The following is a 17,451-nucleotide window of genomic DNA, read 5'->3' on the forward strand; positions in this document are numbered from 1 at the left end:
GGACTAGGGAAGTGATCATCCCCCTGTACTCGGTACTCATGAGGCCCCACCTCAAGTACTGCGTTCAGTTTTGGGCCCCTCACTACAAAAAGGACATTGAGGTGTTGGAGTGTGTCCAGGGAAGGGCTACAAAGCTGGTGAGGGGTCTGGAGGACAAGTCTTATGAGGAATGACTGAGGGAACTGGGGTTGTTTAGCCTGGAGAAGAGGAGGCTGAGGGGAGACCTTATCACCCTCTACAACTACCTGAAAGGAGGTTGTAGAGAGGTGGGGGCTGACCTCTTCCCTGGTGACAAGTGATAGGACGAGAGGAAATTGGTTCAAGTTATGTCAGATGACGTTTAGATTGGCTATTAGGAAAAATTTTTCACTGAAAGGGTTATTAAGCATTGGAGTAGGCTGCCCAGGGAGGTGGTGGATTTGCCATCCCTGGAGGTGTTTAAAAAAAGGGTAGATGTGGTACTTGGGGACATAGTTTAGAAGTGGTTTTGTCAGGGCAGGTTAATGGTTGGACTTGATGATCTTAAATGTCCCTTCCAACCTCAGCAATTCTATGATACTCAGCACATACATTTTTATTGGGGAAAACTTGTACATTGGTAGCACACACAAGTTTGATAGAGGTAGCTGAGAAGTAATTTCCATAAATGATAGGAAAATTTTATTCCCTGTACCCTCTAATGTAGCAATAGTTTTAGGGGAATTTTAAAGGAAAATGGTAGAAAACTTACCAACATGTGACTTTAAGTTACCAAAATGTTTGGGTATTTGAGGAAGAAAATTGAAAATTGTTTCATTTCAATTCCTGTATAAAATAAAGAGGTTCCAACATTTTTTAAATAGGTGAGAAGGATGTAGACTGGCTATGTATCATATTATATATAAAATCAGCTTGATCTCGTAGATCTTTCCAATATACTGTGTTCACAATTAGGGGGGTGGAATAAAAAGTGTTATAGATCATGCTCATCTGATTCTTTTTGCTCGTGAGCACCCAAGAGACTGGTATAGCAATAGTTGGTTGGTTGGGGTTTTTTTTCCAGCTCTCCTTGTTGTGGCTTCTTCAGTGCAAAGAAATCTATTCTTGTTGGGTTTGCAGCTCCTGTGGGGCTCTTGGTAAAGCTCCCACGTGTTACCATCTAAAATCCTGTATCTTTGGGTGGCATTTAGACCTTCAGTATTCAGGACATTGTTTTTCCTTACTCGGAGGAATAAATGATTAGTTCATCAGCTGTAGATTGGTGTGCGCCTTTGCGGGGAAATCCAACACTGTAATGTAAATTCAGCTCTAGGAGTTTTGTGATGGGTAGCAGGGTAAAAATGTCCCCCCATTTGGTATGGGAACGTGCCTCCCTGTCTCCAGACAAGGTTTGTTTTCAGTAGCTTGTCTGTTGTGCCAAGCCAGCCTGCAATGAGGAGGATTTCAGCATTGTTCGTAGCTTTATTATGCATGTCTGTAGCGTGAAACATAAGCACAGTTTAACAAGGCTCTAAGAAAAAGGCTTTTGAGTAACTTCTCCATTTGCTGAGTTTTTGACAGTCCACTGTGCTGTAGCTGAACTGAACTATAACTCCTAAGTAGTTCTTGGTGCCCTGAATGTTATTTTCATGCTCTTAATGATTATGTTATTTAAATCCATTATTTGTTGGGTGAAATGGGCCTATATCTGAAATATATCTTAATATCTGAAAATATCTTAAAGAAGTGGGTATCTGAATAAAATTGCTTGTGAAGTTTTCTTTGTGAAAATAAAAATACAAAACTTGCCATATAAAATGTCAGAAATGGCAGTGCTACTAAAACCCCTGCAGGACTTTTTTTTTTTTTTTTTTTTTTTTTTTTAAAGAATAAGGGAAAAGTGTAATTTATGCCTAGATAATTATTGGTGTTTTACTACTGGAATGTACACCACTTGGAGGAATAGTCACCAGAGGCTTTCATACCTGCACAGAATATGAAATTCCAAACAATTAAAACAATATTTCCTCCTGAAAAGAAGTCTATTGTGCCTTAGCAAAAAGCATATTGCAGGAGTGCAAATAAATGTAGCAAAGCAGAATGGGTGATAAATGGAAAACAATATAAAAGGTACACTGCCATTTGGTCTTTTGGTTGAGAACTGAAAACAAGTAATATGGGGTTAAAAATCATCTTAAAAATTAACAACTTCTCTGTATTCTTACTTATCTTCTAGCCGAAAGAAACTGTAGAAGAGGGGATAACATGCAAGTTTTTATATTAAATATTAGTTCACTTTGTCCTGTCCTTGCTGTGTCGGTGTTCACTCTCCATTTCTCCAAAGGGGTGAAAAAAAGACTGCAGTGTATGAGTCACTTCATTTGTACGCTGGCATATTCCATGGATGTCATTAGATTTTAGTTGCTACATGTAAAAAATTTTATATGTACCTTGAGAAAGTGAATGCCTAAAAATAAGGAGTTGACAGCTCCAAATGTCATTCCTGAGTGTTTGTGAAAGTATATTAAAATTATTTCTTTAGAAGAGAAAAGGAGTTTTTTGACAGAAAAAAAAATTGGCACTTGACTTCCAATAGTTTTGTCTTTTCGTAGTCATCTTTATAGAGAAATGATGAAAAAGCATTCAAGAAAATGAAAACTGAAATCTTCTGCATTCCTGGTGCAAAGCAGGAAGAGCTGCCTATGCTCCGCAGGCACTTGGTGTCATCCCTCTCCTGCTTCCCTATTTTTGGAAGCCTCTGTAAAAGGTCAGTGGGAAACATAACCCCCAGCTCCTAAGGCAAAAGCTGCGTGGATTATCATTCACAAGAAACTAAAGATGGATTGCTAGTACAGAGAAAATAGTTACTCCTGTTAGTATTTCCTAGATGAACACAATCAGCTTAAATTTCAGTTATTCAAAAGTAGTTGCTGAATTAAAAAAAAAGTTTAGCTCTATTTTTTTTTTTTCCCTTGGTCAATCATCATTGCTTATATCTTTTGTTTAAAATCTAATCACTGTTGCTGAGCAAATATTTCCAAAACTATCTAGACAAAGCCTTTTAGTATACATTTTAAGAAAACAGCTATTTGGGAATTTGGTAAGAATAATTCATATATAAATTCATAATCATACTTTGTTCTGTTTTAATGTGCAACTGCTGCACTTATATAGGGAAGTAATAAATACCTACATTGATACTTTATGTGTTTTATTAGAAATACCCATTGAAAGAAAAACATACAGCAAATCACAAAAGAGTTGTTCGTAAATTCCTTATTTCCCTGGTGGTTGTCTTGTATTGAGACTTCTTGGTTCTGGTCTCTCTGGTCAGACTAGGGTGCACTGAACAGGAGGTTGCTTCCCATATCTGTCAGCTCTGCTGGATTTTGTCTTTTACAACAACAACAACAAAAGGATACAGGGGGGACGGTTTCGGATACAGGAAAATGTAAGGGTGATTTGGAGGATTTGACTCGGGGTTTTGTTCCCAGTACACCTGAGCCCACCCTACTCTTTAGCTCCAGCTCCCCGACAAGTGTGTCTTCATGAGTGCAACAGTGCTGGGGTTTGCCTGTCATGGCTGAGGCTCTGGTCCCCAGCGCATCCCTGGTCGGGAGCTGTGACTTTGTCTCTCTCATGCTGAGTGGTGGCTGTGACTCTTAAGAAATCTCAGTACGTGCCTTCTCTAAGGAAAGTTTGGGTTGTGTCGTCTTTTAAAATTTTTTTAATATTAAATTAAATAATAAAATCTTAAAGTATATTTAGAAGTTGCGTTTTAAAATTCTGTTCCTTCAGGACAGTAGGAAGTGCCAATTTTGTCATTTGATGAATATCAAAAGCTGATTTATGGTTTCTCTTCACACTCAGTCATGTGTCAGAGGCAAAGGAGCAGCTGGTAATGCGACCAGTAAAAGTTAAAATAAAGGGGAGGAAATGCTATATAACAAGCAGAGGGATATTATTAGCTCCTGCACTCTGCTAGAGAAGATCCAGGGAATAAGAGAAGCTCTTTAGGAGGCCAGGGAAATTTCCCCGAGGCTCCTGTACCCATCTCCCACACACTAGCTTTCAGGATTGGTGTTTCCCAGCAGTAGCTGGCCTGGACCAGGCTGTGCCACGACAGATGCAGAGGGGTGCTGGGCAATCCTGCAGCAGAGTCCAATGCTTGCAGTGGTGTGGGTTTTTTTGCTTCAGTGTAATTAAGTGTACTGGATAAGAGATAAAAATGTCATGAATTGAGGCAGCTTGAGGAATTAAAACTGAACTTTTTTCTGCATATTGCATTATCAAATTGGGCAGGACCAAGGTGACCCTTCATTGGAAGGCAGGTGGCAAAGTATAGACCTGCAATTGATGATTGCAACCTGGATTGCAATGTTCAGAGGATGCCATGTCAGTAACACGTGGAAAATCAGGATTCCTGTCCTGTGCAGCACTCTGTCATGGAAAACATGAGGCAGTCCTTCTCCTAACCCCACCGAGCTTGCTCTTACATCTCTCAGTGGGAAACTGCTCCAGACATTGATTGCTCTGACAGTGCAACCTCCTCTTCTTCCTCCTCCTATTTTACCACCTTCTTCCTTAGATAAGCCCTCAACTCCCTGAGCTCAGTAGGCTGGCAAAGAGTGTGAGGTGCTGTAACGTATACAAATTCGTATTTCTGCCAGCAGTGAAAAGGCAAGAAAAATTAACATCCGTAATATTTAACTTAAAAAGAAAAACAAAGCAATCCAAAAAAATCCCATAACACCCATCCCAACTTTCTTAAAAGAGAAAGAAGATCTTCACATAGGAAACCACTGAAGGAGCATTTAGAAGGGCAAAGAAAGAATAATTCTGGAAAAGGTACATGTGATACCAAATGAGGCCAGGTCTGACTCACGATGGTTTTTGTGACCCTTCTGTACATATTCCAGATGAAATTCTCTTTCTTAAATACCGAGAGAGTTGAACCATACCCAATACACTGAAGGGAGATACCGTATACACTTGGTAGCGGCATGAATCTGTCTGCCAAGGGCTCCTCTAGTGATACAGCATAAGATAGCTTTCACTGTTTTCATAAGTGCGTTGTGTTGATGCTGATAGTTATTGCAGGATCATCTCAGGCACACAACTGCTTCTCGATCATTTGCAACTTCTAATGAACTATCAAATTGTGAAAATAAACCCTTGCAATTAGTCTTGTACATTTAACATTGCGTTTTACACTATGCGAAGGTCAACCTTGTTTGCATTTTTTTTCTGAAGTTTAGCCACTTCCTTGTAGACAGCAGCCCCCAAATTCCCTTCTGCTGGCAATGGTTTTCAGCTGAATTCATTGAAATACTTTGTATTTTTGTCTCAAGATAGTGAATGAAAATACCTAAAGATCTGCCCCATAGCTATTATTGACAATTTCTGCCAGTAATTTTTCTCCAACCTCATACTTCTCAAAAATACTCCTTTCCATTTTGTCTTGGCTCAACTTCTCATGCAATTTACAGTTTCTCTGCTAATCTTTAATCTTCTGTTTAATAACGTTTCTCCTGTGTCACCAAGTCAAATGGTTTATTAATGTCCAAAAAAGAGAGATCTCTTGCATCAGTTTTATTTGATAAAATTTTTCTGGAAGAAAAAAGTCATTTAATTGGGTACACACAAAACTTGCTAAGTCAGTCTGTGTTACACGCTTGCTTTCCCCTTTGTCTTGTCAAGCTTCTCCTTTCCTTCAAGAAAGGAAATTAATTATTTGGAGTAATTTTTCTAAGCTCTACTTGTAAATATTGTCATTACGCTCTTGCACTATATTCTTGGATTTTTTTGTCAGCTGAAAGCATCTGTGACCTGGAAAACTTATCATAAATACTTAATGTAGCTGCTTCTACCTTTCATTTACTTCTGTGTCCACGAACCTGGATATACTAAATTTCTTGAGTTTAGCTTCCATCTTAGTTGTGATCATCTGATAGCCTCATTACCATTATTTATATCACCCTGATCCATCTTGAAAACAGAGGTGAAGTTCTCATTTAAAGCTGCATCTAGATCATCCTCAAACTATGTCCTATCTGTATTGTATATCATCCTCTATTTTTCTTTCTATCTTGCTGTTCTCCTCTTATTTGCACACAACAATCTTGTTGCTGTTAGTTCCGAAACACAACTATTCAAATCTGCAAAACAGCATTTGTTCAAGTTGTATTAAAAAGTAGAATATTTTTTATAGACAGAGTGATATTTTTCCTGTACCTTAAACTTCTTTCTAAATCCATTTTGCACTTTTTAAAATCAAGTGTGTATTTGTGTTGTCTTAGAAAGTGAGATGTTTTACTCATTTTTTAAAAAAAAAAAAGAGCTAAAAAGGAAAAGCAACTGCTCCCAAACTGCAGATTGAAAATTAGTTTGTCCTTAGCAAGTGAGATGGTTTTGGCAGCAATCGCACTAAACAGGGATTTTCCAATCTTGGCTGCTAACATGAGATTCCTTGTTTAGGATCACATTGCTTGTAGATTACAGAATTGGCCACAGAATAGACACACTACTCAAATGACAGATTTGTCCAACCTGTGCCGTGTTACAGGAAACGGGGCCATGTTTTGTAAACCAGAGCTAATATTTTCCATCTGTAACCAAGTACAAGACCGATGAAGGACATAAAGAATATTCTGCAATGGAGAACGACTGGAAGAAGAAAGCCCTAGTCTTCAAAAAAAATAATGCATTTCAGTTTTGTTTATTTCTCTTTTTATAATTTGTAGTGTCCTGAAAATTAATGTTATTCTTTTCTAGAAAAGCGTACCTTAAACTGCCCAAAGCAGCTATGAGCAGATGGATTCTCCAGAGAGACTTTTGTAGCTCTTCTGCAATTTAAGACAAAACATTTCCATTTAGTAGTTGACCTCGTAACATTCCCATGAAAATGCACTGCATATGTTGTTGGGCAGAATGTCAAAGATGGGTCAGTTATGTTGTGCTTCCTGCCCCCCTTCCTTCTTACAGGACTGAAGAGGTTCTGCCAATTTTGATTTCTTTCCTAGTATGCCCAAATTTCTACATGTTATGAGAAAACCAAGACCCCTCCCTACTTCCGCTTTTCCCCAGCAATCCCTGTTGAATGTTACAAATCTAGAAATGAAGTGCTAGATATTGGCCATAAAGAGCTTCCTATTTCTCACACAAAGAATGAGCAATGGTAAATATTTCATGTGTGTCCACTTCCACAAATGCCTTAGTACTTGGGGATACTTAACTTTTGGTAATTGTTAATAGCTATTTAGCTTATTGTAGTGCTAAAACGTCCTGCTGAAGTACTACTTCCCATTTGGGGGAGGGGAGAGATAGGCTCTCCTAAACCACTGAAGAGAGACCCCACATTGGAGCTGCTCCTCTTTGATAGTCAGTGTACAGAAATAACAATGCATCTCTTCCTGAAATCAGTATCTCCAGGAGCCTGGGTGAATCCTGCCCTCAACTGGCCACTTCTTCTCCCTGATTGTAAAGGGAGAGCTGTAGATGTTTATAGCCCTGATCCTCAAAGTGGCTGAGCGTCTTGCAGCCTGTAAGCGTAACATCTGAATACTTGCAATTTTTCTGATTTGTCCTCTGTAGAGGAGAGCTTGCTGGGAGATGCTGTTGCATTTTCAACATTGGTTTAGAGAGAAGGGGAGGCTCTGGCAAGGGTGGCAGCAGGGTAGTCCTCTGTCAAGAGCTCTAGCTGAACTCATCACATGTGGACCAAGCATGTGTGGACAGGAGTTCACATTTGCAAGACTGGAACCATGTTTTAGAAGACAGGGCCAGAAGTGCCAGTGTGGAAGTGAGAGCTGTAGTAAGATATAAAAAAAAAACAAAAAAAAACCAAACAAAAAAACCCCCCAAAACCAAAACCACAACAACAACTAAAACACCACCAAAAAACTTAATTGCCCTCAATGGGCAATAGAGGGGTACAAGAGGGGAGACAAATGCCAGGCTGAGACTTCCAGGATGTTGAGGCAGTGTACCCAGCAAATGATGCTGGTTTTATGCAGAACAGATGGCCACAAAAGTTTCACACTTCTAGAATGGGATTTCTAAAAGGGTAGAATTTGGCTCGAAGTATTTCTCCGAGGTTGTGGTGCCTGAAGCAGTCACGGGGCTGTGTTTTAACCGCAGTGTGAAAAATGCTGTATGTATAAAGTAAACAGTCCTCTGCCCACTTATATTCAATAGCAATGACTGCACAAAGCCCATGAATGGCTTTTTTTTTTTTTTTTTCATAAAGATTGTCACTCCTTTAAACCACTGCACACAATTCCACCCTAATTTCCATTTGCAGAGAGTAGCACACGGCTAATCTAGGACTGTGATGAAAGTGTACAAATATTTTAAATTGCTCCTAGAAAATAGGTTTTATGTATAAAGATTAGCAAATCACTGGTGCGAAATGCCACTCAGTTATGTGTTTCAAGAGAAATAAAGTAGCAGAGATGACTTTCTTTTACCAGACAATGGACCCGGTAGTAACATTTCAGTTAGTAATCATGTATTTCTGATACATAGAGAGACTCAGTTAACTTCACAGTGCTTGTAAAACACAGAGATAACTTTCAAGTAGAGTTTAGTATATTTATGATTTTCTCATACTGAGCAACAAACTTTTTCATGAGGAAACAGCTTGCAGGGATGTTACAGCCCCAGCATTCAGTAGGCTATATAAGAGAAATATTGGTACCCTCTAAATGGTAACAGTATTAGGGACTGGTACTTCAAAGAAGCTGTCATCCTACCTTGGGTTGTCAGTGTCTATTACAATAGCAATGGAAAAAGTTAGAGCCTGTGACTAGGAGGTGGTTTATCTGGGGGAATGGGACCTGCTTAAGATGACTGCTGTTCCAGACTGTGCTAGTCTTATTGCAAACTAAGACCTTGAGTGAAGGTCTGGGACATATTATGGTATTTGTAACTACAATTTGAGTGAATACTAACAATTCAAATTAGGCTTCAAGAGAGGGCTTGAGGTGTCTAGCTATAAATGGGGGTGGTGGTGGTGGTGTTGCTTTTTTCTCTGCATTTTCATTTGGTGAGAAAAGTTTTTCCAAGGTAAGTTAACTTTTGAATTTGCTTTAGATTGGGCTTGGTTTTGGATAAGAGCTCTCCTTGGGTCAAAAAGTAGGTGTACTTCTGTATTTGGTAATATTAATTCTTCTAGAGCGAACATTGGCATTGTTTTAATGTAATATGTTTTTCACCTTATGAAGCAATAATCATTGATGCTTGGTATTGCTTTTGCTGAGGTTAAGCCTAGAGTTCAAGCTTTGCTTAGGTCTGATTTGAGCAACAGAGGAGCCTCATTATTCACAGGTCACGTTAATTACAGGGAGATGGGACAGCAGAGCCAAGTACCATTTTCTACCGCTTCAGCCAGGAGGAATTGAGAGCGCAGCACTTTGAAGGTTGCTGGGGGTGGTGGGGGGGGTGGTGAAATTGTTTTGAACTGGATAGCTTGTTTGACCTAGATTAGAGGCACACAATAAAGCTAATCCTCCGATTAGCTGGTGGTGGAATCACTAAGTACCGCCTTACTCTTTCAAAGCAGGTCATGGACAATTGGTGTCTCTATCCACTGGGTAGGGGCTTAGGGTAGTGTTTTTTCTGACTGATTCAGATGAAAGCTGGTTGTAAGTCTTCTGCCTTATGCCAGTTTAGGCCAGGCAGTTTGAGGGCAGACATTAGCTGCCCCATGCACAGGCTGCTCCTCTTGTCTGGTAGGCTGCCGTTGATTTTAAGATTAGTAACAAAGTTGGGAAACAGGGTTGTTTCAGAAAAGTAGAGGTAGCTGAACCTACATAACTGATGGATCTCTTAATGTTTGCAGCTACAAGGTAAAGGCCATCTTTAGCAGACACACATTTTGCTTCAGCATTTGCCAGAAATACCCATGATGACTGTGACGAGGTCTGCTGATTGTAGCTTTGTTTATGAGTAGAATTGGAGCCAGGTTTACAGCTGTCAACACAGAGGATTCGGATTGTGGGAACATAGTCCCACATAGGTAGGATGAAAGCTGGCACTTGCAGGAACCTGCTCCTCTCTGGAGTAGGATTAAGTTTTAGTTTTCCTAAACTGAACTGAGCACTTCTGTAGTAGTAAGGCAGTGGTTAGTGCTGAGATGGAGACTCCAGCTCAGGAAAGCCGAGGCTGCTGGCTGGGTTCTTGGATCCTTGTACTTTAGTCAAAGTTTGATGAGGAAAAGGAGAATGCTTTATCATGTCCAGTGTTGGTCAGGGATACACTATCTTGCTAAATAGAGCCAGTCTTGCAGCTACCAATACCAGGACCCCAGGTTGGCCCCGTAACTGGTTTGCTAGTTTTGATTCAAGAATGAGTCACCAAAGGCTAGATCTAGTGACAGCTAAGGATGGAGGTTAGCAATGGGACTGCAGACCTGCTTCTGCTCTTTGCCCTGGCTTTCAGGTTAGGCTGGAGGCTGGGTTCAGGTTTGCGGCTGTCTAGTGACTCATCCTGGGACAGTGTTTGCAGGTGGGATTAACACCAGATTAAGTAAAGATATGGGACCAAAAGAAATTAAACACCTTATTTGTTCAGTTCTTCCCATTGTTTCCCATTTTGGGAAATTTACTTTTCAGCCTGTCCCCAACTCATTTGGAAACTCCTTTTGTGGGTGATACATGAATCTCCAAGCGAAGCTCCGACCCTTTACATTTCTTTTCAATGGTAAATTGTTATTTATAGCAAGGAGTTTGACAGAGGCTGTGGAATTATTGGCTGTATGTTTTATAAAGCAAGCCAAATGAGAAACAAAAATAATTTGGATTCAAATTTCTCCAAGCCCAAGCTCTGCATTATATCTGCTGCTATTCATGGGATCCATAAAAATCTGCATTAAAACCTTTCAGATTTGTTGAGTTCTTCTAATATCTTGCAGAATTTTGACCTTTAGCCTAATTAAACCTTGGAAAAATAAGATTTTGGTGTAGCTGGAAATTTAATAGCAGACATGGAAGAAGATGGTGCATAATCTATTAAATTGCTGCCACATGAGGACTCAGACAGGAGAAATATATGGAGTGAGCGGGCACTGTGGCATTACCATTTGGGAAAATCTGTTGCGTTTTGTAGAGCATTTATCTGGGATGAGAAATGACCTGGGACTCCCTGGAGACATACCTGGGCACCAAGTCAGAGTCATGTGCAAACACGCGGTGAGGGCCTGACTTGCACTTGGCCCTGACCGTTTGCTTTTCCATTTGTACAGCAAGTAGGTCAGTCACCACACAGGAAATTAAGAGGCTGCCATCTTCCTATGGCACAAGAGCAAGCTCCTGGGGCTAGGAAAGTCATTGAGGGCAGCAAGAAAAAAACACAGCCAGACAGGATTGTAAACTGAAAGCACTAGGGAAGAATGGGGAGAACGGTTGTAATAGTTGTAAATATTAGGTGCATCGAACTGTATGTATCTTGGTATTGTGGAAAGCCTTGGCAGCACCTTGCAAAGAATTAGGTCTGCAGTGAAATGGGAGCAGATGAAAACTGGAAGCAATTGCGCTAAAACTCATGTGGTTTTACTCTTCCATTTATGTGGGCCAGCTTGTGTTGTCCCTGTTTTGATCACCTGCTTGCTTCTGAGTATTTTCCCTTTCCTCCTTGGACTTTAAGGGAGCAGCAGTCTAATAAAGGACTGTATTTCTTTTCCTCCTCTGTTCTGCTAATATGCTGTTAGGAAGATGAGTGAAATGTCCTGGCAATCACGTCTGAAGCATCTCTCTGAGCTTTTGGGAGACCTAGTAAGGGTCCCTCTGTTGTGTGTTCAGCACTCCCAGGGGTTCTGTCAGACTGGAAATGGGAGTTTTGGTGTTGCTAAAAGGTGAGAAAAATCACTATTTAGTTCCTTTCCTCATAAACACCACTCTTGCTCAGCCCTGCATGGTATGGTGGACTATGCTCAGGTCCTCAATGAGCCTGAGCTTTCCCAGTCCATCCCCTGTCCTCCAACGTATTTGCTGTGTGTTTAGACAGCCCAGGGCTGCATGTGTTGAACCAGAAGGCCCAGGATGGCTGTTCCCCCCAGTCTCCCCACGGTGCACATCATCCACACTTTCCTCACTGTGGGGGGCACGCCCAGAGGCCGATATTTCATACTGCCACGTTGCCATGACCCTCCATGACAAGGAGAAAATTTCAGTCACTCGCCTCATTGGGTTGCAAACCTTTATGAATACCGCAACTAATAGCCTGGGTAAGTGGAAGATTAATTTCTATACCACCTGGCGGCAAGCTGTGGATTAGGCTGCTGTCCCTCGTGTGGGTTTAATGTTGGAGGAACGGGGCACTTGAGTACCCAGACAATTGGCCTCTTGTTTAAACAATGAGCTTCTCGGTCTTGTTAGCCAGCACTCTTAAATTTTCATTTTATTCTGGAATGCAGGCTTGTGTGATGTGGAGAATTGCTTCAGCTCAGAAAGACTGCAAACCTGTTCAATTAAAGGAAATGCTCAGATCCAGCTGTTGGCGTCCCATGAATGCCAGTGCTCCTCACACAGTAAATAAGACTGACACACTCTGCCCTTGGAACAGATATGACGATTTGTGCCTTAATTCTCCTGAAAAAAAGAGCCTTTGTTAGGGAAGGACGGTTGCGGAAAAGAGGAGGAATGCAAAGCTTGGTGCAGAAAATGCCGAGCGAGACAAAGTCTTCTGCAGATAACAGTGAGCTCTCTATAGCATGAGCCTAGTATCAAGGCGCCATAAGAAGCACATACAGTACAGGCTCCTGTTACAGCTTTAGAATTGTCTTGTAAATTTTGAATGCTTTCCTCTCATGAAAAAACATATGTTGCAGAGTAACTTACCCTATGGTTTCACTTCCAAGAAACAGGCTAACAACATGGTTGTTAGCAGCTGTGGTGCATGCACCCTTGCCGTGTGTGCAGGACTGTACTCTGCACCATTTGTGGCTGGTTTTTCAGTTGCCTTGGTTTTGGTGATGTGTCGCTGTGCTTATTGGTGAGTGACAGGACTGCTTTGGCAGTAGTAGATGGTCAGTTGGGTTATGCCAGATGTCTTTGTACAGGTCAGGAAAAAAAATGTGTGTGTATATAAAAGATCTTTGATATAGCTACACATATAAACATATATTATTTTTATCTATAAAAATTATAATATTCTATCTATTCATATATACAAAGGGCTGGAGCAGTTTCAGTAGGTGCTGAATACACTTCAACTACAAATGCACAGCAGCTGACCTAATGCTTGTGGCTCAGCCAGGAGTTGAGTACCTGAGACTGGGTCAGGGGAAGCAAGGTGGTGTGATGGGACAAACCACTGGAAGAAATTATGGGCCATTGACCCAGGTTTCAGCTGAGTGGCACAAGCCATCTCCCTGGAATCCCTGCCTCAGAGCAGGGGCTGGAGACTTCTTGTCTGCTACCAGGAACCATTGTGTCTCTGGAAATGCAGCTTTTCCCACTCCTGCTGTTTCTCCCCCCTCAGCCTCATTTTATTCCCTGTTTAAAAATTGTTACATGGCAGCTTTGAAATGTCACTGGCCGCAGTTTTGGCTGCCAAGATGGAAATGGCTCTCTAAATGGCCTTTAGTGGCAGGTTACCTGCTGCTGGCCCTTAGCCCTTTTTCACAGAGGCTAAAACAGGAAAAGTTGCGTTTTAACTTACTAGCTGGGAGTGTGAGGTGCACAGGATTGCAGCCCATTGCTGAACTGGATAATGAAGTGCTTGGTTGTTAATTGGCCACGCCAAGTGTCCTTTTTAGTCAAGCATATGTCCATCTTCATCTGTCTATTTACCCATATATGTATATATACATAAATAAACATATATGTACTTGTGGGTGGCACTGTGTGCGTATATGAATCTATCTATCTATCTATCTATCTATATGTACATGCCCATATTAAAAAAAAAAAAAAATCAAATGCCCGACTTTCTTGCCAGTGCTTTACATTGCTGTGGCTGAGGCCAAAGCCTCTGTGCAAGGAGTTTTGCCTCTTCTGGAAGACCTTTGAAGGACTGCAAGGGAGTAAAGGAATTTGTTATGATGTTGTAACAATGTGTTTAAGCAAGCAAGGTATGAATAGCAGCTTTTGTCCCTCCATTTAGTATTGTATATATTTATTTATAATTATTGTGTATTTTAAATATATATTACTAGCAACAAATTGAAAGAGCTGCTTTGTAAATAAAAAATAAATTCTTGGAACATTCAGCATGGCATGATTTATATATGGTTTTTCTTTCAGCTAAGTTAAACCAGCAAAACCAGAGAAGAGCCATGGTCCAGTTGGTATAAATCAGAGTTGTGACACTAAGGTAATGGGCTGAAAACAAGCACTTAATACCTCTGTGTGCAACTGTTACTGCATAAGAACACAGGGTAAATAGTGAAAAGCATCCAAGCGGCTCTAAAGCCAAAGCCCCACTGAGGTTTTTGGTTCCTGACTACTGTAGATGCTTTCAAGACTCCTGCCCCAGCAGGCTGATACTGCCCTTAGACAATAGTTCCAAAGACAGATTGTTGCTGTGAGGAATGTCTCTAACCATTAACCCTGCTTGGGATTTCAGTTTGTGCAGATACACTGCCATGAGGAAGAGCAGAAGGCTTGGCCCAGGAGCTACAGTTCTGTCCCACCACACTTGGACATGTTCCTGCACCCTCAGCATCTCTCCTGCTGCGATGGATGTGCTGCGTTGGAGCAGTCTGCCTTGCCTGCACTTTCACCTTCGGGACCATGCCTGATAGGGTGGGTGTTGCTGTAGCAGAAACCTGCTGATGTGCACAGAGGGAATGTTACCCCACCACCTCCCTTGACAGAGCTTCAGCTCGCACAGAGCAGGGCTGTGAAGTGAGGGGGAGTGGGACACACAAAACCCTTTCAGCCTTGAAAAATGCCAGTGGGGCTGCAAGCAGGCTCCTGTTGCACAGCAGCCAGACTGGCTGGCACCCCAACAGGGTGCTTCATCCCAAGACAGCTGCAGCTGGCCCTGACAACACCCGTGCCGGGCAGGAGGGAGGGGGATGCAATGGGTCAGAGCAGGCTGGAGGGCAGCTGTGGGGGAACCTCAGTGGCACCCAGGGGTGCTTCTTCAGGTGCCACACAAACCACTCACCCTGCAGATGTGAGACACCAACCACTCACACATGCCCTGTGCACACACAGCACTTGAGACACAAAACACACATGCACACACACACACCCCCCTCTAAACCACACAACACCCACTGGAAGCAAAACCCACTAATGCACAGCATTTATGCACTTGCACACATGAAAAACAGATAGGTGTATGCTGCACACTTAGGGTACAAACCAAACCACACTGGTGCCAGGACCAACGTGCTACTCATGCACTGCACAGGTGAGTCCCAAAACAGTGAGGTAGTGCACAGTGTGTACCCCACACCACCTCTGCTCGCTGCACAACACACACACTTGCACCACAAAAACTCAGGCATTGCACGGTTCTGCTCCACAACATTTGCTGCCCACATGAAACACCACGTGTGCTACTCCACACCTGTGACACTGCAAGAGATGTACATCGTAACATACCATACCTGTGTTGCATACATGTTACACCACATTTGCCACACACCTGTGACACTACATGACACTATATGTATTACACCCCACATGTGTATTGCTGCACACATTAGCCCCCACATGCATGATACAACACATGACCACACCCATGAAACACTCCACCTGTTGTGCAGCACATGTGATGCACCACAAACAGCACACGTGCTGCACACCCAGGACACCACAAATGTGCTTGCAGACATGACATACCAAATACGTGTTGTATACCACAGATGTGACACTGCACATGCATGATACACCACACAGGGCATGCCCCATGCATGTGCCAATGTACACACTACTCATGACACAAACCACACCACACACTACCAGTCCCCTGAACACACACCACATGGCCACACGTGACACACCACACATTCACGCACACTCACCCAACATACCCACACAGCACTCCTGCGCCCTACACATGCCATAACACCCACACACATCTTCTGACACATGTGGTCCCTCCCTGTCTCATCATCATCATCCCCTCCCATCATTGTCATGTCCTCTTCCATGGGTACTTACTATGGAAGGAAGATGCTGTTTTATAGCTCAGGCTCAATAAAGTCTTGCAACATAACTACAGTAGTGGGTTTGTTTGGTTTGTTGACTGTGTGTTTGTTTGGTTTAAAGACATTTACTTTATTGTTATATTATTGGACCCTTTACTCACATCAGATACTCCACTTTAACAACTTGCCCATGCATTGTACAGACACTCTCAGTCTGTCCCCGATAGCAGCCCACCCCACCACTTACCTGTCAAACACCACTGTACAGTAGTGGATGCTTTTACAGTTCAGATTTCCTGGTGACTTGCTTTCTTACACTGGTGGGAGTGACAGGAAGAAAAAGCAAAGCATATCACCTTCAGGTAGTAGCGCTCAGAAGGCAGCGTCCACTCTGCTTCACTCAGATGTAGTCCTTTCCTCTGCTCATCCCCTTTAACTATGCAATGAAGTAGCAGCCATAACATTTGTCTTTGACTATCTCAGTCTTTAACCTTTCCCAAGGCATTTATCCCTGTGGCCCTCAGCAGTACCAGCTTGCTTTCAAGCATCACTTGAAGCAATGCTGTAGCTGGTACACCAGTATGTAAGCCACGCACAGTGCTAGAAATACAGTTGCATAGTGCAGCACTAGAAGGTTGTTGGAGACTGACACTCATTTCCCCCAACTACTTGATAACAGTGGTTAATTTCAGTGCCCATAAAGTACCTGCTCTACTTCACCTGTATGAAGGAAATAACCAAAACGAACCAAAAAAAACACCTAAGCTTTTATACCTTGGGACTATGGTAAAGGAACTGTCCCTCTGCAGTCCGGGCTTAGGTTTGGCTGAGTTAAGCCACAACTCTCTGGTCAAAGCTTTCCCAAGCAAAGCATTTCATCTAAGCAAGCTAGTTATCAACACCCCCTCTCTCCTTTTTTGGGAGAAGTAGTACACACTCCAACACTCTCAGTGAACATTACCTCCACAGAAGCAAGGCAGAGGTAGCCCCCAAGCAACTTGGTCTGTGCGTATGCTGTGGCACAGTATCTGCTCAGCCATGAGAGAGTCCGCTTGCTTCTCTATGCAACCCAACTTCCCAGTGCCACAGCTTGAGTGTGTCAGCTGCGAGTGTGCCTTAGCAGGAGTGCTGCAGGACAGTGCTCCTGGCTGCTAAGCACGGCTTTGATTCACAATCTGGTCACACATCATCTTCCCGCTCCCTGCGGGCACTTGCGTGCACAGCAGGCAGATGCTCCGTACACCCATCTTTCTCGCATCTTAACCTCTCCTAGTGGTGTTAACAAATCAAGCCTGGAGCAGGAGCTGTATTTTTATTGAGCCTTGATAAAGTTCCAGGATTTCTGTACTGGCCTGAGGAGACCAGGACCTGCTCTCCATCTTTACAACTGA

General features: G+C 42.3%; 1 long non-coding RNA gene across 1 annotated transcript; it reads left to right on the forward strand.

The window, feature by feature from the left end:
* The first annotated feature begins 2,679 nt into the window (after positions 1–2,679).
* LOC309673357 lies at positions 2,680–16,034 on the forward strand. Its single transcript, XR_014269306.1, has 3 exons — positions 2,680–2,725; positions 14,202–14,271; positions 14,533–16,034. It is a non-coding gene; the product is annotated as an uncharacterized lncRNA (long non-coding RNA).
* Positions 16,035–17,451: the final 1,417 nt, after the last annotated feature.

This window comes from Vanellus vanellus (genome assembly GCF_965231255.1).
Source record: "Vanellus vanellus genome assembly, chromosome: 6".
In the NCBI taxonomy this organism is placed as follows: Eukaryota; Metazoa; Chordata; class Aves; order Charadriiformes; family Charadriidae; genus Vanellus; species Vanellus vanellus.